Consider the following 26,270-nt stretch of genomic DNA (forward strand, 5'->3'; position numbering starts at 1 on the left):
TTTTTCATACAATGGAACAACCCAAGAAACACGAATAGATTGAGATAAATATTTAATTACGATATTATTCAAAATCATAATACATTATAATAAAATGTTCATTTTTAAAAATTCATAATACATTATAATAAAATGTTCATTTTTCAAAATTCATATTACATAATAACAAAATGTTCATTTTTCAAAATTCATAATACATTATAATAAATTTCATCTCAAATGTTCAATTCACTCTTTATCCCAGCCTGAGGAGATGGCCAACCGCATCTAGGAACTGCATTGGGGATTTCAACTCTCTATTCAACTCGTCCTTCAGGCGGCAGAGACGGTTCTCCACCTCTCTGTACACTCTCTTCCTGCCTCTTTGAGCTGCTCCAAAGTCGAGCTGTAAAATCTTAGCTCATTCTGCCTGTTCCACCTTCCTGTCTACCTCCACAAATCGGTAGATGTTGGGATGTCAGTGAGGGAGAACTCAATTGAGTCGATTATGAAAGCCTTCAAGGTTGCTGTTCGTCCTGGGACCTGTTGTACCGTGATGGTTCCACAGTGGTAGGGGTAATCGTGCTCCGTGGTCGACCCAGGTAGTGACGATGTAGTCGTTGAAGGCGACAGCTCTTGGTACATCTCCATATCGCCTGGTAGTAAAGGAAGAAGCATCCCTTCACATCGGCAGTAGGAAACACGACTTGGACAGCACGAATAGCAGCCTGTCTCAATATAAAAGTCTGTCTGGATGCATGACGGGGCAAGTGGTCTGTTTAGTCTCTGTTGAACTTCATACTTGAGTAGCCTGAAGAGTCTTAAGTAGGTGTCTGTCTGACGGTCGGGGAGTAAGGCGATGATGAGGGGATATGTCCTGGCTCCGAGTCTTGCATGGATGATGTACACTTGATTCCAGGCAGTGAACGTTCCATCCATGTATAGAATCTCAGATGACTGCAAGGCCTCCAGACTCACTAGACTGCCAAACGCCAGAATCTTGTCATCATCACCGTCAGGAAACAGGAGGAAAGGTCGTCCATCTGCTGTCTGCGTCCAGAAATCCTGGAGATCCACCTCCGATCTTGTCTGTGGCCAAACAGGAATCGTCTTCTGTCTGTGCCGGTACAACGCGCTGCTCATGGTGGGGAAGGATGGCATCATTCCTGTCTCGTCGTTGTTCAAGTTGGAGAGTTCGTCATTGTAGAGGGTGTGCATCGGGGTTGACTCTTCTCTCGCTCTCTTCCTCGGGGTGCTCATAAAGCAGACTTTCTGGCTATCCTCAGGGGCATGGGTATGCTCTGTAGCATTCCTCATCACGGTTCCTACTGTTGTGAGTCTTCCTCTACATGTGGACTTGACACACTTCCAGTGTACGCAAGTCAGTCTCTCGACGTTCTTAGTGTGAAGATAACCATCAAATAGGACTTGGGGCTTTCCTCTCTGTGACTTAAAAAACTCAACATTGCGAAGACCAGCCATGTTGATGTCATACTAGTCAGTTTCAAGTATCTATATACTAAACCTAGCCATCTCAACTGTAAATCGTCTCATCTCAGTTTAATAATAATGTAATAATTGTTTCTTCCTATTGTTATTTTTGTAATTTCTAAAAATTGTCTTCTCATCATACAGGCATCTTTCATTACACTCACATTAAATCTTTTTTTTAAAACTTTCCTTTAAGTCCCCTAATCCCCTAAAGCTCTACCCCTTTCATTTCTACTACCTCTACTCCAGACCTTAATCTCTCCTTTAGGTGAGTTCATAATGCCAGACATGTAAATGCCGCGTGTTGTTTTAACTAATTGTAGGGGAACTGGGTTGTAGGGGAAATGGGATGTAGGGGTTTTGGGAGATAACCCTGTATAGTCGTTACCCGTAAGTTGGATTCTAAGTGCAGACACAGAATAATTTAATAATAGCTGTGCAAAGTTATTATTGTTGACATATTTAGACAAGAATTCACATCTATATTTATTGGGGATTTACACAAAGTGTGCACTCCAGTTTTTTTGTTCCATTGACATAATTTAGAAAGCTATCACGTTTCATGGATAGTTGCCAAACTATTCGTACCCAAATGTTTAATGTTAAATTTGCTTGAAAATGTAAAGAGGTAACTTCTACCATACCACCACTGTACATGTAACTGTCACAATCGCTATTCTGAGATAAATCACTCAGGGCAACAAAGTCTGTTTTTAGTTCGCGCCATATAGGTTCTTTCGTCACCAGCCGGTATCTTATAGATTACGGAATGGGACGAGTGTGCCAAATGGTATTGGGATCACTTGTAAGTGTCCGTAAACTAAATTCACGAGACACCATCATTCATCACCACTCGCCCCTTTCCGCAACCTGCAAGAATAATTAATACTTCATACTATATTTCTAGTAGTCAGGGTGATTCTTAGATTCAAACCCATGATCCAAGGGCCTGGCACAGCTAAGAGACACAATTAATTCTGCATAACAAATTTGGAAGTGATGACTGTGTGAATGAATACAAAACCATCCATTATGATTTCACCCTTTTGTTGAGTAACGGACATTGATTTCGTTGGTTTTAATAATTGTATTGCATTTGATCATGTTTTAATAAAATATTATCGGCCACGGTTAATTGCTTTTCTGTTCCAAGTAATCATTCAGAAAACACATATTGCCTCCACATACAACACATTTCTTATTTCGTTAGCAAATTTCAATTTTGTTTTATCTTTCTAATTATTCCTGTTTTTGTGCCAATGTTTGCTCACCGACCGACCGACCAACTAAAAATATTCATTTAAACGCAAAGCCAGATTTGTTGGAGGTAGGAAAATACATTTATACGAGGAACCATACAAGGTATTGAGCCAAAATGTTGTGGAGAGAACACTTGGTGATTGTAGTCATCTCAGGTATCGGTACATAGGAAAAGTCCGAGGTGAAGGTCAGCTACCATCAATAATGCGTATGTCCCCGGTTGGAATCGATAGCAGCCTGACATCTGCCCTTGGAAGAGACGAGTATAGGCGAATCACATCCTGGGGAATGGTAGCCCACTCGGTCTGGAACGCAAAAGCCAGGGGAGAACATCAACTTTGTTGTTGTGTAGACAGGCTCTTGTGATCCTTGCTGTATGCGGTCGAGCATTGTCCTGCTGGAATACATCGTCTGCAATTGAGAGGACGTGTAGTAGGAGAATTTCGTTGATGTATCGTTGAGCTGTAAGATTGCCTGGATATGGACCAAACCTGTCCTGCCATGATGAGAGATACCTGCTCACATCATTATGCTACCCCCATCAAACCTGTTCACTTCATGTTCGCAGTTTCCAAAACGTTCTCCCCGACGTCTGTGGACCCGTGCCTTTCCATCCCCTCGATGGAGGAGAACTCTTGATTCGTCACTGAACCAGTCATGTCTCCATAGCAGTTGAGGCCATATCCTGTGTTGATGACACCAATGCAGTCGTTGTTGAGTATATTGTCGACTCAATATGACACGTCAAACAGGACGTCTTGCTCGTAGACCTGCTGCTCTTAAACGGTTTCGTAGTCTGGTCGAAGTTACTGCAAATACTGTAAATAATCGAGTCTGGACAATCCAGTGATTGACATCACAAGCATCGATCCACGCAACTGGGATATGATGACATGCATCACAGGACCATGTAACTAATAATGATAATAAACAAACTCGCAAAAAACTCATAGACAAAGCCCCGTCTGCGAGTTTGTTTGTTATTATTATTCATTACATGGTCCTGTGCTGGCATCAACTAAGTCAGTGAGCCTGACCACCCGATCCCGTTAGTCGCCTCTTACGACAAGCATAGTCGCCTTTTACGGCAAGCATGGGTTGTTGAAGACCTATTCCGGATCTTCACGGGTCTTTCAACTCTGACGTCAAAACGAGTAAGCGATATACACTCGCACAGAGCTAAGTGGGGAATAGCTCCGCAGGTCATAGAACTTGGTCTTTGTAAGTCGGCTCTCTTGATGATAATTTGCTATGGATCATGACAATATATTCTCGTAATTGTTTGTTAACGTGGAACCATATACCTCTAGGTTTAATCGTGTTTTTCCAGAGTGAAAAAAAATTAAACGGTAGGAGTTACCTCCCCTTGGACAGGATTGTGGGGCTTTTAGTTTAGCGTACTTCCACATCCGGTGGCTGGCAAGCATACAGTGGCGGGAAAATTGAATCACGGCAACGAGAGGTACGGAAAAATTGAATCATGGCAACGAATGAACAAGTCTTTACATAAATCGCTAAGGGGCGCTTCGTGCGAGTAAGATCTACATACAGGCTGATACATGAATGTTGGGATGAGTGTATTCGACTTTGATTGTGCGGCTATTGCCGCGAGAGAAGCCCAGAAACTGCGTGCTTTCGATGTCAAACTGTTCATAGAAGAAGCAGGTTTACCATCCGAAGTGGCCCATGTGTTAATTCAAGAAGGATTTGATACGAAGATTGCATTGATGAACATGAAACAGGAGGATTTTGAACTATTAAAGCTAAAAAGGGGGCACATCAGGGGCCTTCAAAGTTTACTTGCAGGGACATCGTCTGCTCATGCTGCTACCGGGGGGAATAAACCACCAGCCCCGGTTGGGCTTGGACTACTTGGAGATATTCTTGGCTTCCAATCAGATGGTAGCAGGAATCTGGTGCAAACAGCTAGAATAGATCTGGACCCGTCGACCTACCTGAAAAGAGGGAGATCTGGTGAGAAACCTCTTTATATTGTTGACTTTTTACCTCCTGGCCAAAATAGTGTATATTCTGAAACAGAGGAGTTTGATATCGGGGGTGGAATTACACTCAAAATGAATGAAAAGAAGAAACAAAAACTTGAGACAGTTACACCATCCCAATGGATTGCTTCTAATGCTTGCATAATGGCAGATTTGAGAATTAGCCTGCCGTTACACATGGGCTTCAGTACTATGGTATGACTTTGACTATAGAGATAAGCAGACCCAGGCAGGGTTTCGTTGGGGATCAGATGGACAGCATTTAAGTACAATGTATCTGAAAGAAAGGATAACAGCTGCAGCTAGTTTATCAAAGATAGAGAATAGACCAGTGAAACGTGATGGTCGATCCCCAGTGAAAGAAGTGTGTTGGCAGTTCAACAAGGGCAAGTGCACCTATGGTCAGAGGTGCAATTTTGACCATGTATGCAGTGTATGTGTAAAAGGACATACGCAAGTTGAACATGGCGGGAAACCACCGGAAGATTCAGAAAAAAGTCAATAGGATCCAAGTGTCACTCCCCTATTGTTGGGACCCACTCCCCTTTCACTACTAAATATCTTTAATGCTATTTCTGCAAAAGCAGAAGCATGGATGAAAGAATTAAAGAATGATCATGATCGAAACTATTTGTTAGATGGCATCAAGTCCGGATTTAGGATCACAGATTCAAACTCCACTCCTGTCAAGGCATCTTCGCAGAATCATATAAAACATGCTTGTGTATTTGCCCAACCCAATTATTTTATGGCAAAAGTTGACATAAAATCAGCCTACAGATCAGTGGGGATTCACCCAACAGACTATAAAATGACTGGTATTAAGTAGAAATTTAATGGTGAGAAGGATCCTACCTTTCTGTTTGATGCACGTCTACCGTTTGGTTCCCGGTTTGGTCCTAGCATTTTCCATCGGATTTCTCAGGCCATTAAGAGAATGGTCCATAGGAGAGGCTTCAAACATTTGGTGGTGTACAGTGATGATATTTGTATTTTTGCTCCTACTTCTGAACAATGTAATGCAGCATTGCATACACTTATTGGACTGTTAGGGGAGCTGGGTTTCTATGTTAGTTGGCAGAAAGTGGTGGGTCCCACCCAGAAATTTACCTTCCTTAGTGTGGATATAGATACTGTTACAAAGATACTATCACTAGGGCCTGAGAAGCTGTCTAAGTTAAATGCAGAACTAAAGAGATTTGAAGAAGAGGAGCATCAAAACGACAATTGCAAAGTCTAGCAGGACTATCAAATTGGGCATGCAAGGCGAAAACTTTTTCTTCGTCGCATTCTGGACACAATTTGTGGCCTTAAGCATCAATGTGATAAGGCATTATTATCGCACGAATTTAATAGCGATTTGGCATGGTGGCTAGCTTATCTTGCCTTATTTAATGGATCAGTGTATTATGATTCAATGGAAACGGTTCCAGTTCATGTGGATGCTTGCACAGCAGCAGCTGGGGCATTTACAAGTGGGGAGTGGCACTATTCAGCATGGCAAGCTATAAGGAAGTGCTGGCAGTTGTTCTGGCAGTAAGAAAACGGGCCAGTGGGTGGAAGGATAGAGCCAGTGTGGTGCACACAGACAGAGTTCAGTGACGAAGTCCGTGATTAACAAGGGGAGGAGTAAAAACAAGCTGGTTAACAAAGCGCTCCGTGGATTGTTTTGGTTAAGTGCGCATTGGAACTTCACAATAAAAGCGATTCACATACTCGGCAGATTGAACATCATTCCAGATACTATTTCTCGACTCCATGAGCCTCACATGCTTAAACAATTATGCACATTACTCAGTAACTGGTTTCAGTCCTGTAAGTCAGTCCCCAGGGTGTTTTTGGACTTTGTAAATTCAATGTCCCTGTAGTCAAGGATGTTTTTGTATTGCAGATGGGCAGAGCAAGCTGTCAGAAGAGATCATCCAGGAAGTTTCTGAGAACCGTGCATCGACATTCTCAGAGAACACTGTGAGAACGTACAAGTCGAATTTGAGCGCATATCTGAAGTTTTGTGAGTTAATAGGGAAGGCTCCTGTTCCTGTCACAGTGTGGCATGTTGTGCTCTATGCCACCTTCCTAGCAAGAAGATTGAAGCCTACTTCAATTAAACTGTACTTGAATATTGTGCGAATTTTGCATCTTGAGTGTGGGTATGAGCACCCATTTCAAGATAGTTGGCTTTGAAGTCTACTCTCAGAGGAATTTAAAGAATTTAAGGATGTGTTGTACATAGGAAGACACCTATGACACCGATCATGCTGCTACAACTTAAGGGAGTGCTCGACTTTAGCAACCTTTCACATGTAAACTTGTCGGCTGCTATGCTGTTGATGTTTTTTGGATTATTTCGCAAGTCCAACCTTTTCCCTGACTCAGAGAAAACTTATTCAAGCACGAAGCAGTTTTCAAAGGGAAGTTTCATTTTGTACTCGGACTGTTCTCTTGGAGTGAGAGTCAATTGGTCCAAAACTATTCAGTTTAAGGAAAGAATGTATGAAGTGAGACTTGTTCAATGTGAACAATGGCGATTCTCTGGAATCACCAGTTTTCCTCAATTACCAGAAGGGTAAACCAGTTGTAATGACCAGCTCAAAATTCAATACAGATCTCAAAGCTCTCGCTACCAAGGCCACGGTAGAGGGTGACGTATCAAGTCATAGCTTCAGGCGAGGTGGCGCCACCTGGGCGCTTGACTGTGGTGTGCCAGGGGAAATTGTGAAGCTCATGGGTGATTTGAAAAGTGCTGCCTATTTGGGTATGTGGATCAAATTCCCCAAACTGTTCTCAATCATTACAGGACTGTTGTTACAAATATGCTTCCCGATTGTTTCTAGACGTTTGTTGGGGGTAAAAGAGTGTCTTTCTCTTTTTGGGGGGTTAAGAGTTTCTGCTGGCTCTTTCCCTTTTGCCTAATGTAAAGTTTCCCATGTCATTAAACGAGACCCTCTCTTTCATCCAACACATGTGTTTTTTCTCATTCATTAATGTTCTGCATTTGCTGTTCCAGTGCTGTTTGCATTGTACCTACTCCGTAAGAAGTTTAAACAAATTATGATAAATTATGAAACCTCACTATGTGAAAATACAGTAATAGCAAAATGGGTGGCCCTATTTGCTATGTAAATAAATCTTTATAGATTCCCAAATTCACCTGATTGTGTAAGTTAATTTGAGCCTTGTTGCACAATTAATAATCGAGTATAGGTCTTGTTTATCAAATATACTTAATTACACAACTTTTAGCTTGACGGCATAGGTTGTTTTATGTCTTTGACGACGGGGAAAGACGACATTTCTATATCAATTGTTATATATTTTACCTAATTTTCGTTCATAGTACAAAGAATAATATATTGTAAAGTCAATATGTAAGAACTGGTTAAACGTGATTAAAGTATACAAAACAAGAGGAGTAATTGTGATTGGCGGCGCATCTAGCATCAGTATTCTGTCAATCAAACTAACAAAAGCAATTTTTAAAACGGTTTCCTTCCAATATAGTGTGCAAATAATGATAAACAATAGTATCAGTTCTGTTGAGGTAATACATTCAGTCTTAGTTACAAGATAAAATTAACCAGTCCATACGAAATTACCCGAGTGAATGTTACATTCAAAAGGAAATACTTGCATGCTGCAGTTTAAACATTCACATTTCATTTCTTAAAAGTAAGAAAGAAAACGACACGATGTTTTTCTATTGTTTTATGTAAACAACGTTCAAAGAGACATTAGATTAACGTTTACAGTATCGTGTGTCCTATGATATGATATTGAGCAGTAGATTTAGTATGTATCCAAAATGTACATTTTTGAGTGAAGAAAACATTTAAATGTAATCAGATGAGAACTACATCATGATTAAAAATGTAAACTGAATGTATTTTCAATCGACCTTCACCTCAAAGAGACTACAAAATATGTACAACAATGTTTACTTACGCATGACGTCGCAGTCGGTGACTTCATTCACAAAATGACGTATTCAATGACAGGAGTATGCCAGACTTTCACCTTTAGAATACAGTACCACAACTTCTCGCGAGGACAAGCTCTGCAGCAGGTCATGTGTCTCAAAGACATGGAACAAGCTTTTGTGAGAATCCGTTGGACGCGAACGCCCACGTGACTAACTCGTGTTATAGCGAATAGCGATATTATATATATTCACTCTACTAGTCGGACTAATTAATTATGCCATTATGCTTTGTTTTTGTTTGTTTGTTGTTTAACGCCGCACCCGGCAATATTCCAACTACACGACGGCGGTCTGTAGATAATCGAGCCTGAACCAGACAATCCAGTGATTGACATCATCAATTGGGATCCGATGACACGCATCAACCAAGTCAGTGAGCCTGACCACCCGATCCCGTTAGTCGCCTTTGACAATGAGCACAGTCACATTTTACGGCAAAATGGGTTACTGAAGATCTATTCAACTCCGCATCTTCACGGGTCAAATGCAAACAAGGATTTTCTATCATGGCTAACCAAATTAATCAATATCCGATTTAACGTTGTTACATTGTATTGTGTTAGGGCGTCCCAGTTATCGGTCATCTCCGCCTTCATTAGGTGAGTAACGATTCAGTGATTCCCCCAAAGTGTGGTGATATTTGTGTGGAATATTTGACCGACCATAGGAGATAAGGGACCTTACGGGTGAAAAATCACATGTTGACTCTTCAATACACTCTTCAATAAAAGAAACGCACAGGTAGATTTTTAGTAAATTTATTGTACCTAATAAAGTTGATATGTAATTTAATATAATTGATACAAATATGACATTTTGAAGCTCGATAGTCACATGTTGTCGTTGTACAAACGCATTGAAAACTGTTCATTGTAATGTCACATAAGGCCACATGGTTGCGCTGAACTCAGTAGCTCGTGTGACCGGCCCCGGCAGCAATCACGGCTCTGCATCTCCTCGGCACTGACTGAATAAGTGTACGAATTCTGTCCTGCGGAATTCTTCGCCTTTCTGCTTGTAACACGTTGGTCAATTGTGGGAGTGTCTGTGGCGTGTTCTGACGTTGATCGAGTTTACCCCACTGGTGTTCGATTGGGTTGAGATCTGGAGGCTAGGACAAGACGTTGATGATGGCGTTATGTAGATAGTCTACCGTCTACAGGAGCTGTGTGTGGTGAAGCGTTGTTCTGTTGAAACAACTCCCTCTGCCGGTCAATGATTGGAAGAAGGTGAGGTTGAAGAATTTGATTCATGTTGCGATTATTGGCTTATGCTTGCCCTTTTTATAGCCACTTCCACGAGTTACGAATGCCATTTTGTTTTACTGTTTTCGTCCATGACATTTTATAACAAGTGTGAAAACAATGCCGTTTAAGACATTGCAAATCTCGAATGGCTGCGTTTTGACGCACAGTTTGTCGAATATCAGGCCACCAACGTTTTACAATAACATATATCCAATTTATATACCGGATTTGTTGTGTAGTCAGGTTCAATGAACTACATACTACCTGTGCGTTTCTTTATTTGAAGAGTGAATATTTTAAAACGACAGCATCTTCGGAACACAAAAATACAATTCACACGCTTCAATTCATATTTATTACAGAGAGACGTGGCATCACACATGGCTTTCTTCACTGAAGTAAGTTGACGTCAAACGTCTTTATGACGTCATAGCACAATTTTATCCATGCGCCCATGTGGTCCCTTTTGTGCTGGTGGTTCACAAATCATATGCTGTTATATTTGAGATATCAGGCCTGTTTTAGAGTTTGGCATTTATCGCCAAGAAAACATGAAACGGAATTATGTCGGCTATTGGATAAATATTTATGAAAGCATTTTTCAAAAGCTTTCGACAAACAACTTGTAAGGGCAGTATGCCTATAAATTACCCTGCCCTTTTGTGTATAGGAATAACTGCTGTTTTTTTCTACTTCGATGTAAATAAGGAACATTGAAGTGACCGAATACAAATCTCTGTTGAAGGGACATGGTATGTTCTTTGCTGTCAAGTTAAGGAACGAATTGCCAATTCCATCTGGGCCACTGGTTTTTACTTACATCAACTGAGAGAAGTACATCTTGGACATTTAGTGTAATCAGAGACGATAAAATAAAGTGTATGGTCACTGGTTTTTACTAACATCAACTGAGAGAAGTACATCTTGGACATTTAGTGTAATCAGAGACGATAAAATAAAGTGTATGGTCTCTGGTGTGTACTGTTTTCATTTCTACTATTTGGAGGAAGTAGTGGTGGTTCTGGCGCTTTGACAGTGGGCTGATTTACGAAAGCCATTTAAAGCGTTAGCTTTAGGGTGGGAAGAATAATCATAATATAATGAAAACGATTTGTTTGCATCACAGAGATGTATCATTGACAGAAACCACAGATATCTGATATTCAAATTATAGTATTTTTAATGTTTATTTATGAGGAGATGTCTATACGACAGAATTGGGTTCTTTTTATTTGACAAATATGCCGGAAACAACAGAAACATCTTTTAATTTTAAAGGACAAGTTGGTCGTAAAACGCACGTTATATCTAGCTGAACGTTTATGACATTATAAAACCAACATAGTTGTCATTATTTTTGACAATAATAGAGTAGTCATATACAAACACAAAAATACTGCTTGCTAGTCGCATTGTCGTCAAAATATTGTATGAATCATGTTCAGGTGTTGAATCCCATGAACTAACCTCTTAGTCGCAGCATATACCAGGCAGTAAAAAATAGATCGCGATCGCTGTTACGCTTGGGGAATGATGAAAAGTGACCAATGAAGCGAACGTAAAATACTGCTATCCCTGCGTGCTCTGCAGCGTATCTGCGCTCCCTTTGTGTTGCATCCATGTGCGCCCAACAAAGTACCTTCGTGATACCTCTAAACAATTACAACTTTAAAGGCTTTAATGGACACATTCCATAATTATGACAGTCCATACGTAACAATTAAGTGTTCTTTCACTCCTACAGCACATACACCAGCAAATCACACAATCGTTTTACATACTCTTTATCAGATCAGAGACCTGTCTATATATCCTAATATCTCCTAAACTATGGTGGCCAGGAGGGGACATCGCTTTCTCGCTCTATCGTTTTCTCGCGGTTAAGCAATATCCCCTCTTGACCACTATAGGGGCCGCATGTGATATCTGCTGCAATTGTGTGTGTGTGTGTGTGTGTTCAATTATGTTGAACTTTTCTCACATAATTTAACTGTACAGACGTAGGTGATTTTATTACAATTTACAGAGTTTTGCGTAAAATGTAATCGATTGATTTATGTCCCTATTCAGTTGACCATCACGCCGAAAACGCGTGGCAGATCATGGCAATACGATCTAAATAAATCAGGTTAAAATCTAAACATATACTTTTCAAAAGAAGTTAAGAAGACTGGTTATTTAGTCATGGCTGATTGTTTTGCAAAAATAAAATCTTATAATTGTGGGTGTTCTATAACTTGTTTTCGGTAGTATATGATGTCACAGTGTGTCATACTGTTGTCCGTAAATATTCTTTTTGACATTTGATGTATGTTTAACTTGAATTGTGTCTCTTGTCTTGTGCAAATCTCTTTTATATGTACTTGCATATAGTAATTTGATAAACACCGCTGTGAGTGAGTGAGAATGGTTTCACGTCGCTTTTAACAATAATCCAGTAATATCACGGCGGGGAACACCAGAAATGGGCTTCACACATTGTACCCATGTGGGGAATCGAAATGGGTCTTCCGCTTGAGGAACGAACGCTTTAACCACTAGGCTACCCCACTGCCCCCATCGCTGTGGCGTTACCACAGTTGATATGTGTTCTTGTGTAAACTACACATATGGAGAGACATAATAATTAGTGTGGCAACATAGTTAAAGTTGATAACAATATGAAATGCGTTACTATGATTATCTATAACATGTTAAATCAGTTATCATTGTAAGATTTTATGTGTGTGTGTGTGTGTGTGTGTGTGTGTGTGTGTGTGTGTGTGTGTGTGTGTGTGTGTGTGTGACTCATTGTCTGTGTAAAATATGTACAAAACTTAAATCAGAACGCACAATTGTTAACCATACAGTTTAAATGGATAGAAAATTGTTACATAAATATGTATATTCCTGCCTGAGCCTATACTATGATCGGATATCTAGTCTCCCCTGGCGGGAAAGTTAAACTTTATTTTACAAGCACTTTAGCAATTGAATTACCGAAAACAGTTTGATCGAAAGTAATTATAAGAAACGAGTTGTTTTTAAATAATATTTACAAAGCATTTCATTTCTATTGTCCAAATGGGGTTATGGGTTAATGACGCGTCGAAAGTCGTATATGTTACTTAAGGTAGAGACATATATCTAATCCATCTGTATTTTGAAAGGGAAACATAATTGTGTACATGTATAACGTGTGTCTGCATAATGTACATGCATCTTAATCAATATAATTGTGATCCCGAAATCGGACGAGCACATATTCGGCTTCAATTCCAAATCTAATGACCGAAAAAATAATTCACATCACATGATCACATACAAATATGTGTCATTGGCAACAAGTTACTAGTTATTCCTCCAAAAATATCTTTTATATTAATAATAAACAGTAATGGCCCCCAAACCGAACCCTGTGCTACACCTGCCAAGATAGCTTTAAGATCTGAGCTGTAGCCATCTGAAACTAATTACCTTTTAACACAGATTTTTCTAAGTCAGTGTTTACATCATCTAGGTCTGTCAAGGTATAATAATAAACCTTACGTTTAAAAGAGAATGAACGAACGAATGAATAAATGAAAATTTTACATAGGCAAATACATTATTTACAATACATCAATGAAATCATGTTATACAGTGCTAGGAATAAACAATTTACAATGTATATTTTGAGAGCAGTAAGGTATCTAGTAGATATACATAAGGTATTTCTTCAAATTCCATTTAAAGTGGCAGAAAGGCAGAATGATACTTTACCAAGTATCGTAATCAGGTCATGGACATCTGCACAGAAAAAGAATGAAAGCATGTCGTCATCTTCAAGCATATCTATTTTCACGTATACATCAACATCAAGTTTATCACTCAGACATGAGAAGAAATGATTTCTGCCAGGCATTAACATTTCACAGTGCAAAATAATATGGCAATGATTTCCATAGCAATGTCTATTACAATAGTTACATTTTTTCGACACTTTTGCTCTTGGTCCGATTTTAATAAAATGCTAACTTGCCGCGACATAACGAAAAACTATTCAAAATTACCTCACTCACTCTTGTGAAGGGGTTCTATTCGCCAGATTATTCTAACTTGAAATGAAGCTGAATATGTTACTTCCATGACAGTACTATTCATATGACGCCAAGTCCATGGAATAAGTCGCATTCCGTCCTAACTTTGACAATCTGAATGTCCCCTAAGGTTGTGCAGAATATTGTAAGGAGGTGTGGAAACACCGTGTGAAAGTCTTGGCATGTGATAGCATCGTGCATACGTGTCAACATTCATTTGAATGTCTACCATTACATTTCATGAACGACTAAACTGGCCGGTGGTGGTGAAGCCTTGCTGAAGCTCAGCTCTGAGTACAATGTGTCGTATTTGAATAAAATGTACATTTTCTAAAGTACCTGAGTAATGGAGAGATGTAGACGACTGGAAAATCGAAATGATCCGTGTTGTCCTAGATTTTTGTACAGAAGCTTCGATCGTTTTGAATCTCTATGCACAGATCCAGACAAGACACAAAATGGTATCTCAGTCGTTCCTTTGAATTCCAACTCAGGCGGAGAGATGAGGTGAAGATTTTCATTTATCTTGAAAGAAATGAGGTCCACGGTATATCTGAGTTGGAACATTTTTTCAACGTGTTCTTTCTTTGATTTAACTTTTGAGAACTGAAGTTTGTGATATCATTGGTTTTAGAGACATAATATGGTTTATGTTATCATGAAGTCCTAAAGTTTATGTATACTGATGAAAACTAAAGATGATAACAGAGCACACATAATTTGCACTAGGCCACCTGACCATCTGTGTATACTATGATTTTTGATTTACTATATTCGACGAACATGCTGTACCTTTTTATGGATTAACTGATGTTCTTTTGGAAATTAAGAAATATTCAACGAATGTTCTTCTATTGTACAACAATGGATTGCATCTTTAAGGAGCGGAGACTAAGTAAAACCCGCACTGACATACCGCAATATTAAAAATATGTATTTCAACTCTATGAACATTAAAATCCAATTCTTAAACGAACATGGACAATTTGACAATATTGACAGTCGTAATTAAGTCACCGTACTCCTTGCATGCTCAACACCATCTGGTTACAGATTCCAAAGGCAGGTAGGAGAACCAGATATTGTTCTCAGGGCATCAAGGCGAAGGTTTTCAAAGAATATTTCCTGTTGTGTACAATTATCCCATTTATTGGAGTTGTAATCGAGTACAGTTACTTGGAAACTGAGTTTAATGTTGTTTTTGGTAGAAATCTGTAAAACTATTTGCAATAACCAAACTATCTCGCCACGCAAGTGTTAACAACCCAGGCCGGGCGTTCACAAATTATTACAAATCATACGAGAATCACCCAGTATTCCAGTATCTTGATATATTTACTCTTTGTAACCTACGGTGATGGTGTACGAGACTCGGGTGTACTTGATCCAGTTTGTAGTGATAAGAAAATAGACCGGCAGCCCAGAGCACTTTGGTGAAACGAACAAGGTACCAATATCATAGCACAGGAACATTTACTGTGTAACACAACATATTCATATATGGATGTCTGCCGGGGACCCCCTGCTGCGTGTGGCCCCTGGCCCCCCAAAAGAAGGGACCATTCAAGGGCTGGATCAAACATTGGAGGTACCACATGAAAGTAAGTGTAAATGAACTGGTTCATCTCACAGAGTACAAAATGGGACAGCCAGACAAATCTTCCTCTGCATAAGGTCCGCCACACACCCCAGAGAGGGTCCCAAAATTTGGGCTGGGTTTAACATTGGAGGTACCACATGAAATCAACATAAAATGAACAATTGCACTCTAGTTATTGCACAATACCCATTGCCAGACAAATCATCTTCTGCATAAGGCCCGCCAGACACCCACAAAAAGTTGACCCTTCAGGTATACACGGGTAAAAATAGGGCTGGAATATATATCGATTGTACCACATTAAGGTAAGTTTAAATGAACAGGTTCATGTCACAGAGTACAGAATGGGCCACAACAGACAAATCTTCCTCTGCATAAGGCTTAAACGTTGGAGGTATCACATGGAACCAACATAAAATGAACTATTACACTCTACGTATCACAAAATACCAATTGCCAGTCAAATCATCTTCTGCATAAGGCCCGCCAGACATGGGGTTAAATATTTACTCATTGTTATTAACATTTTTACTCGGTATTTGAGGGTTGAACCATTCAAAAATAAAACCTCTGATACTGTCATCAGAGCTTTGAAAAAGAATATTTCTTTAGGCAGCTTTACCTTATATTATTCGATCAGATAAAGGGAGAGAGTTTGACAACAGGAAAGTGAAATCCTTTTTAAAACAAAAAGCTATCACTTATGTTACACGGAATGAAACCAAAGCTTCTTATGCAGAGCGGGTGACTCGAACTCTTCAGACAACCATGTATAGATACTTTACCTATAAACAGACTTATCATTATTTAGTGAGAGTGAGTATGGTTTTACGCCGCTTTTAGCAATATTCCAGCAATATCACGGCGGGGGACACCAGAAATGGGCTTCACACATTGTACCCATGTCGGGAATCGAACCCGAGTCTTCGGCGTGACCACCCCTATCATTATTAAGAAATTTTACAGGACTTGGTAAAGGACTACAATTAACAGACATCACTGATCATTGAAAGAGCGTGCTCCTAGTGACATAACACCAGAAAATGAAGCTGAAGTATGGACAGAACAGTACATTGATCCTCTGAAAAAATCTATTGAAGCTAAATATCACACTAGGCAAAGAAAGAAACCATTCAAGTTCAAACTAGGTGAACAAGTGAGACTGTCCCATTTGAAACATGTATTTCAAAGGGATTATCAAGAGAAATGGACAGACGAAATCTTTATTGCTTACAGACGCTGTAAAAGAGGTGGTATACCTGTGTACCTAGTGATATGACAGATGATCCCTTGACAGGAACATTCTATGGGAATGAGTTACAAAAAGTGGATAAACCTGCAGACACCATGTGGCGGGTAGAGAAAGTGTTGAAAAAGAAAAAGAAAACTGGTAGAAAGGAGGTACTGGTCAAATGGATGGGGTATCCTACCAAGTTTAACAGTTGGATCCCCGAGGTCGACCTGCAAGCTATATAAAGAACAGACAGCATCGTATGTCTCATTTTGAGTTAGAACATTGTCAAGTTAATTAGCTAGAGAGCAAGGTGGTCCCAATAGTCTTCAACAGATAGAATTCAGGGGCTATATAAACTAACTTTGCATAATAACAGTGTCTGTTGGAAATAGGCTATCATGGAGTCAACATCTTGTTCAGAATGTGGTAAGTCATTTTCTAGAAGGGATGTTTTACTTCGTCATAAAAAAACACGTCCATGGCTTACCACCAAAAACATCACCTATTAGACCAGAGACATCACCGCCGCCGCCGCGGTATAGTTCAACGATCACTTCGCCGCCACCGCCGCCACCGCCGCCACCGCCGCCGCCGCCGCCACCGCATTTAATAGCTGATGCCTTCAAGTTTACAATCTCTTCTAATGTAGTGATTGTTGGTCACTCTCTAAGTGGGAGAGGCAAAAGTTATTTTCTGTACAACCTATTACTGCAAGGATTGATTCAACCTAGACCTGATCACATAATCTGATGTTATACACAATGGCAACCCCTCTATCAGTTGATCAGTGAACAGTTACCTCATGTGAAATTTGCAAGGGGAATTCCAGATAATATTACCGACGATGACTTCATGGATGCTAGAAACAACAATATGATTGTTTTGGATGACCTGATGACTGAGGCTAAGAATGACAAACGCATCTCACAGTTGCGAACCTCCCATCACAAGAATGTCATTATCTTCTTGTTATTGCAAAACTTGTTCACATGGGGGGGGGGGGGGGGGGGAGGGGGGAGAATCACGTGACATTGCTCTAAATTCTCATTACGTGACTTTATTTAACTCTCCCGTGGATAGATATCAAGTTCACTTGTTTGTCAGACGCATCTATCCTAATAATTCTGATAGGTTTATGGCAGCATATAAATCAGCTGTCCAAAAACCATATGGAAATCTAACAATTGACTTACGTCCTGTCACGCTGGAAGCAAACAGGTTACAGTCTAATATATTAGCCAGGTCAGACCAAGAGATACCTACACAAACATTGAGTTCGAATGAGAACAAGTCTGTAGTCGAGAGGTCGTCTGACACAAGCCAGCAGTTCATACCAGAGACTGAAGCTATAGGTCAGAGAGCACCTCATAGCACAGCTATAAAAGGGAAGCAGCCTGTACCAACGCATCATTTCACACCAGGCACTCAAAGGGGGAACAACTGCGAACTAGCTGGGAACACTGTGGAGTCTGAAGACGAGACCATGACTTCCTGTGATGAGTGTGGTATCATGTTTGAAAACAATCATGACCTTCAACGTCATGTGAGGACCTGGTGCCCAGAGAATAGAGGAGAACCTCTAAGAAAGCGAGCTAAAGTGGATAACATAGAATATGCAAACCATGATGATATGATGAGTCCGGTAGAGACATATAAACCCAATGAAGCCGATAAAGAGAGGGAAGACAAAGAACTAAAATATATGTGGGAATAAACAGGGACTTGCAGGGAAGAAATCTGGAAGAAGAAAGAATATGAAGATGAAGGGAAGAGAAGAGAAGAGATGGATTGAAAGGAAATTGACGAAGTGCTGGAAAGCTATTTTCCTTGAAAGACTTGTTCGTGCTACACGTTATATGGGTTACTTTGGAAATGGGCCTCTCTTGAAACCTGTTCTGGAAAAAGTGAGGACTCTGGATCAAGATACTGCACCGGATGAATTGGATCGTAAAATCTCTCAGTGGATGAAACCAGTGGTCAAAGATATCCTGTCTCATGTGGACATGTCACTGGCCGAAGATTTAGAACTGGTCAACCAATCTGATGATGACCAAGATGATGATAATGATGATGATGTATAATCCTTTCAACTCTTGTACTTTATAACACTAGACTGTAATTATGTGACTCTACACATCATATTGTTATGTACATTGTGGATATTTATATGTAATAATAACATGTAAATAGATTATACCAGTTGATTCTTCTTTTAGGAGAGGACAGCATGCACTCTTTCAGCATTTGATACTCCTTGAAATTTACCTGTAGTTTGACAGTTTAAACAAAAGTGTACGTAAGCAAATCAGTCAGTATCATTACTCTATTGTAATGTGGGTCTTATCACATCACAACATTATCAAGTGTCTCCTATTAATATCAAGTAATATATACTCTTCAATAAAAGAAACTTGACACTGACTTTCAAAATGTAATATAATGCGATTGTTTCAAAATAGGACACAGAAACCATAATTGAAACACTGTTTGAAGATCAATGTACACAATGTTCAAAACATTAATCCTGTCACCTAGACCGACACACGTACACGATACAGTTAATGTCACAGGGGTACAGAAAATGTCAGTATCGGTTGTGCCCACCACGTGCATCAATCACCGCTTGACACCGACGACCCATAGATGCAATCAAGTTGTCAATAACACGCTGTTGGATGTGCTGCCATTCATGCTGAAGTGCATCAAGAAGCGCCGGAAGTGTTTCGGGCGGTGGATTCCTTCTGCGAACGCGTCGATCCAACTCGTCCCACAGATGCTCAATCGGGGACAAATCTTGTGACCGGGCTGGCCAAGGTAATGTCTGGATGTTGTGCAGTAAGAAGTCCTGACAAACACGTGCAATATGCGGTCGAGCGTTGTCCTGCTGGAACTCCCCGCTATGAACGTTGACGTGAGGAAGAACGTAAGGTTGTAGGATCTCTGTAACGCACACCTGTCAATGCACCTGTCACATGCACGAGAGGCGTCCTACCACCGTGATGAATTCCGGTCCATACCATGACACTCCCGCCGCCAAATGGGACAACCTGCTGCACACAGTTGGGGGCGTAACGTTCACCCCGACGTCTGTAGACACGTGCGTGCCCATCAGCACGTGTGAGTAGAAAAAAGGGACTCGTCAGTAAACAACACATTTCTCCACCTTGCACGTGCCCATCTAACCCTCTGTTGGCACCAAAGCAGACGGTCCGCCAGATGATGCGGGGTCAATACATGACGTCGAACAGATCTTCGTGCAAAGTCCAGCCTCCCTCAGTCTGTTGCGTACCGTTTGATCTGATATTCTGCGTACCCCAGGGATCTGTGTGGTTGTAGACGTGGCTGTGGTAGTGCGGTCTCGGAGGTGTCGCAGCCAGATGTATCGATCTTGTGCTTGGGTTGTCACCCTTGGTCTTCCTGACCTTTTTCTGTCGTCATCTCTGTTGGTGTTGTTGTATCGGGTCCACAGTGCGGAGATTGTCTGTCTGGATACGCCAAAGTGCCTGGCCACTTCTTGCTGAGTTGCTCAAGCTTGTAATCTCCCAATGGCGTTGTTCCTTTGAGCTGCATTCAGTCTTGGCATTCTGTCACCGCCTCTACTGCCGTTATAAGGACTGTATGAACAGCCGTTCATGTGGATTTTTATACCCATTCAGCAGGAGGGCCTGCGTGCCTAAATGCAGGATCCTGTGCTGCACGTTTTTTACAGGCGGTTGCGTTTGGATGAAGCTGTAAGATTGATCCCCAAACGCTACGTTTATGTGCTTTGCATGTGTTTTCGCGAGTTATAGACACACATTTGGTTCTCATTTAATGTAATTATTTTAGATATTTGGCAAAAAGTGGTTTTACATCTATGTCAAGTTTCTTTTTTTGAAGAGTATATATATATATATATATATATATATATATATATATATATATATATATATATATATATATATATATATATATACACAAGTCGTGATCCCCCTTCATGGTTTTCACAGAAAATTGGACCACACTTTGTTAGCTTGTTCATAATCAGCGTCAGAAATGTGACTGTCTGTCAATAAAATGAAATAAATCTTCCTCCTTTGGAAGTTCAGTCAAATTAAATTTTGATTCATCATCCATGAAATCAGCAGTAGTTCAAATTGTCCATCATCAGATGTTTCCTATTTTAAATGTTTCGATTTAGATACGGTCTTATCCATGTTCAGAATTCCAGTCTCGCCCTTGCAATCATGGTTCATGTTTTTAACTAGTTTGTCATAGGGAGCGCTCAGAAACTGGAGGGAATCAATAAATCTCAGACTCCCTCGTGAGAAAGATATGTACTTTTCCAATCTGTTTGCTGTACAGTCAATCTTTCCATGATATGTATTGTCTAAATACTTAATGATATGGTGGGAATCAACCTTTCAAATTATGGAAAATCACAGGAATATAGAAACGTTGAAACTAGCTGAAGTTTTGACCTTTGACCTTTCTAAACTGAAGTTGTAAATTGCACAATGGATGTGCTGCTCCTCGATTGACCAGTGATGTGATCATGATCACGAACGCGGTCAAGACCAAGGTGCTCCTTACAAATATGGCAAACAGTTGCCATTTGAAATTGTTTTTCTTGTTCATTCGTTAAGTTCATGGGAACTACATTTTCTAATATTTTATCGATATTCATTTCTTCCTTCACAAGACATTGAATGAACTGCAGGATACAGTGTGTGCCTCTGTACATCAGAGCAGGTTTATTGTAGCGAGGATCTGAACTTACGATCTTGTATGAGAAGCCTGATGGTTCATGTTTCTTATATATCGAAGTATGGGATTGACTTGGATTTCCCTCACAACCCATGACCTTCCTCGTAACCGATTCAAAATCAGCACAGATAACGAATGGGACTTGCAGTTGTCTAGCGATATGCTTGAATTTGACCCAAATGTCATTATCACTTTCTGCCATTTTTACTATGATGCTATGATCAAAACAATAGAGTTTGTGATTTTCTAGCATGTCTTTTCGAGAAAATCCAAGAAGACAACGTCTGCAGTAAAATGTTGTATGCCCGTATTTTGTCCTATCCCCATGAGACGACTAAAATTCCTGATCAAACTGAAATGCCTTTTGTCTCCCTCACTAAGCAATAATAAATCTACCTCTGATTGGAAATGGAATGTACTGATATGCAATGGGAACACCCCCTCTTCTCTTTCATAACCTAATACCTTAATAGATATTTGATTTTACTTCTCAAATTTGGATATCTGTGATAAGGGTACTGGCATATCAATGTCATTGACATTAAGCTCATTTTCGAAAGGCTCATAATGGCCCACTCTGTTGGCATTGCCCATTTGATCAACGGGATGTAGAGCAGCAAGAATGGACCAAATAAAGCATTTCTGATCCTGGTTTTGGATATTCAAAATAGCTTTTTTATCTTTGAGATATTTAGGGAGGGGAAAGTAGCTGCTCCCTGACAAGGGGACATATTCAGCTGTGTTTATCTCTATAAGAACAATGCGATCTAAGATCCACCCACTCCCTTCAGCCTGAAGTCTTTAGGGAGTCTTTATACAATGTTTGAAAAGATTCACCTAAAAGGGATTCTATTCCACTGACATTGTGGGTCCAGAATTTGGTTGTTCGAAGAATGGGGTCCGATAAATTGCATTCATTATATTTGATATATTTTACTTTCAATGTAAAAAACCATTTCATACCTTTCTTTTCCGACAGAAAGTCATGCAAAATAGTGACTGAATGTTAGACTGTTCATTTGCAAGAATTTGTAGAGTATCGACACTACCTGCCTCGCTCGGAGTCAGTGTTGCTGTCCTAAGCGATCCTTTGAGGGCTGACCTCTGACCTTCCCCTATTTGACTACGTCTTGCTTCATATCTCTCTCGCCTGCGAACACATGAGTCGCACTTCTCTGCGCTCAGGGAGTAGAACCTCCCTTCTAAAGGCCGACGGCAGCATACACACTCGCGGCCGTTCTCACTGCATTGTTGACAAAACAATTTACCAGGTAGCAAACATCGCACGTGGCCGCAAAAGTTACAGGTATCATAACGGGCTGAATGATAATTGGTAAACAAGGCCGTTTACTTGTAGTTTCAGAACTCGCAGACTGGTTTGGTCTCTTCAGGCTCGGTTGACATCTGTGGTTTTTGTATTTATCCACGCGTGAATAAGCCTTGCCACATTGATTACACGCATAACTCTGTGTGTCATGGACTGTTCGTACATGTCGGAGAAGATGTTGGTTCTGTGTAAACACTTTGTTACACAGATGGCAAGCATAAGACTTTTTGTTGATACCGACGTGGTTAGCTAGTAACTCAATTCTTTTTAGATTTACATGTGGATCACTCGTGCAGTTGGGACTCATAGCCCATGTCTCAAAGTCCGAGAGGGATTTCACTTCCTCAAGAAATTTCTGTTTATCTTCTATCCTACAAGTAATGATATAGCTTACTATCTCTTGATATTATTTTCTTGACGTGTCAAGTTATTAGATAATATATTTATACAATGAAATAATCAGTTAAGGAATGGATCATTTGATTTCTTTTCTTTTATATTAATATTCAAGTATTATTTTAGGTCGAGAGAAAATCTGTGCTTGTGTATTGACAGACGATTTTTAAACACGTCCTCTCTCTGTGGCAGAATGACACGCTCACACTGTGTTCCCCTTTATGAGTGATAAGAATGGTTATTGTTGAGAGCTCTGGTTAGATACGTCCGCTGGGGATAACGGCTGCTCACTGACTGTTACAGTCATCAGTAGCATTCACATTTTATTAATGACAATAAGAAGAGTTCATTTCCCTGTACAATACACTCCCTCGTTGTGAATAACGCTACTTTGCCTATGAAATATAGAAAAGGGGTTATAGGGTATTGAACAGTATGCAACCTAAACCATCTACAACGCTGCTAATAATGAAACTCCCCTTTACAATGAACCCGTCCTACAAGTCTACATCTGCTCTCGCCAGCTGACCTCAGTAGATTTGTACTTTCGACAGACAGGGTGTTTGGCGACCTTCGTACATATGCGGTGTATTATTAATAATTTGATTTTCCCTTGAATGTTAACAGCCTAAGTCGCTACATACTAACTCTCGTTTCTTTGTAGCTGCTACTATTAATGCTAAGGGTTATAATGATGACTTCGTCATATGTTGCCGTTTTCCCTCAACTACCATCTTACATTTAGTGTATGTTTAACGCATTAGATGAACTCTTTGACATGTATGGTACCTTAAGTGCCAAAGGTGACACTGTCATATTAGGTGATTTGAGTTCTGACATCCACAGAATAAACATGTCTCCCCGTGATAAGCTACTCCAAAAGGTAATAGATCATTTGCACCTAGTTAGTGTAACTCATAACCTATGCAACACACGTCCCAGGTATACGTACAGAAGTAAAGAAAATGTTAATACATCACTTATTGACTATTCCCTCATACCATCCAACATGAGTAACTGCATCATCCAGTGTAGCATACTTGATCAATGTCAGTACGATACTCCGGACCATTTGACTGGCCTTGTCTGCATACAATGTACACACCAAACCCCACCCAATGTGTAAAACAACACATGTTTCAAAGTGGCAAAAAGCAGACGAAATACACATAAGTATGTATACAAATGAAGTTGACACACTTCTCTCCTCCGTATGTATACCATCTGACCACGTTCAACCTGATGTCATAGAGCATTTTAACGGAGAGCTAAGTAAATGTCTTGTGAAGGCCAGTTCTAACCATATCCCCCAAAGTGTATATAGATCACATTTGACGCCCTATTGGAAAAATGATGGGTTAAATCAGTCCCACTATGAAATGAGGTTTGGCCAGATGAGAATGGATAGCGGATAATAGGCCACGGGGAGGAAACTCTAGATAATACAAATCCTATAAGAATGCAAAAAGGGAATTTAGACGTTTGCATCGAAAATCAAAACGTTAACAGCGCAAAGAAATAAGTACAGAACTAGAAAAGACATGTGAAGCCGATATAAATACAGTCTATAAACATGTTCGTAAGTTGAGACGCAAGAGTCCAGTTATTGATAACTTAATTTACAATGGACGTAGTGCTTTTTCAGCTGATATATGTAAACTGTGGGGTGACTATTATTCAGACTTGGCAAAACCTCACCAGTCTGATGATTTTGACGAAAACTTTAAGCGCACCATTGTATCAAAACTTCACTATAGTATGGAACAAAATCGTCATAATCATGATCCACTAGATGATATCTTGTATACAGATATCCAAGTCTCAGACGTCAGATCACATATACATAACCTTAAAAGAAACAAATCTCCAGGACCTGATGGTATCACAAATGAACACCTATTCAATCAAATTGTTGCATCCCAGTACTATCCATGTGCCTTCAGAAAAGGTACGATAATACCTATTTATAAAGGCAAAAACGACAAAATGATCCACGTACTTATATGGGCATAACTCTTACATCGTGTCTATCTAAACTCTTAGAGAAAATCATTGTAAGTAGAATAGAAAAAATATACACCAAGTAATCTCCAATCATTCCCCGATGTTTTACAATTTGGTTTCAGAAAAGAACATGGAGCAATCGTGTCTGTATTTACTGTTTTAGAATGTGTTAATTTTTATCTAGTAAGAGATACACAAGTGTTTGATGAATTTTTAGATAATGAAAAGGCTTTCGATCGTATTTGGCACGACAGTCTATTTGTTAAATTACATGACCTTTGTGTGAAGGGTAAATTATTGAACCCACCCTCACATAGCTATACAGACAGATGTGCTTTTATATCCTACAACGGAGAAAGATCTTTTTGAGTTTCCCATTAAACAAGGTGTTGGGCAAGGTCGAGTTATGTCAGCATGGTTCTTTCTCGTTTTCATAAATGACCTTATAATGAATGAATGAATGAATACTCTTTATTTCCTCCAATGATTTGGAGAGTAGTACATAAAATTACATTACATTATTTGACAACGGCAATGACAAAATACATGTAAATACAACAGGAACTAAGGAAAGCAAACGATGGCCTCTCTGTTTATGGCATCTATATAACCTGTGTGTTATTGGCCGATGACACAACGCTCTTGTCCACAACCCCACGGGGCTTACAGTCTTCCCTTGATTCAGTTCCTTTATATGCCAACAAATGGAGTCTCACCTATAATGCCCCCAATAGTAAATCACTAGTATTCTGCAAAACACGCCAGCTCCATAATAAAGTAACCTACAAGTTTGGCGATGCAACAATTGACGCCCCCGACTCCGTCAAATATGGCGGAATAATCATTAACAGTAATTTATACTGTAAAGAAAGAATCATGACGTGTTGCTCAAAAGCAAGAAAAATGTGTTAATTCACTACGATCACTCGACCTTAACGATTCCAAT

At 39.9% G+C, this 26,270-nt stretch overlaps 2 pseudogenes; both read right to left on the reverse strand.

Annotated features, from left to right (window-relative positions):
• Positions 1-235: 235 nt before the first annotated feature.
• On the reverse strand, positions 236-1,461 carry LOC139446454 (uncharacterized; annotated as a pseudogene).
• A 20,382-nt stretch (positions 1,462-21,843) lies between these two features.
• LOC139446455 (uncharacterized) lies at positions 21,844-25,056 on the reverse strand (annotated as a pseudogene).
• Between the last annotated feature and the right edge of the window lie 1,214 nt (positions 25,057-26,270).

Source organism: Haliotis cracherodii, unplaced genomic scaffold (assembly GCF_022045235.1).
Source record: "Haliotis cracherodii isolate W230 unplaced genomic scaffold, xgHalCrac1.p SCAF_6, whole genome shotgun sequence".
Taxonomy (NCBI): Eukaryota; Metazoa; Mollusca; class Gastropoda; order Lepetellida; family Haliotidae; genus Haliotis; species Haliotis cracherodii.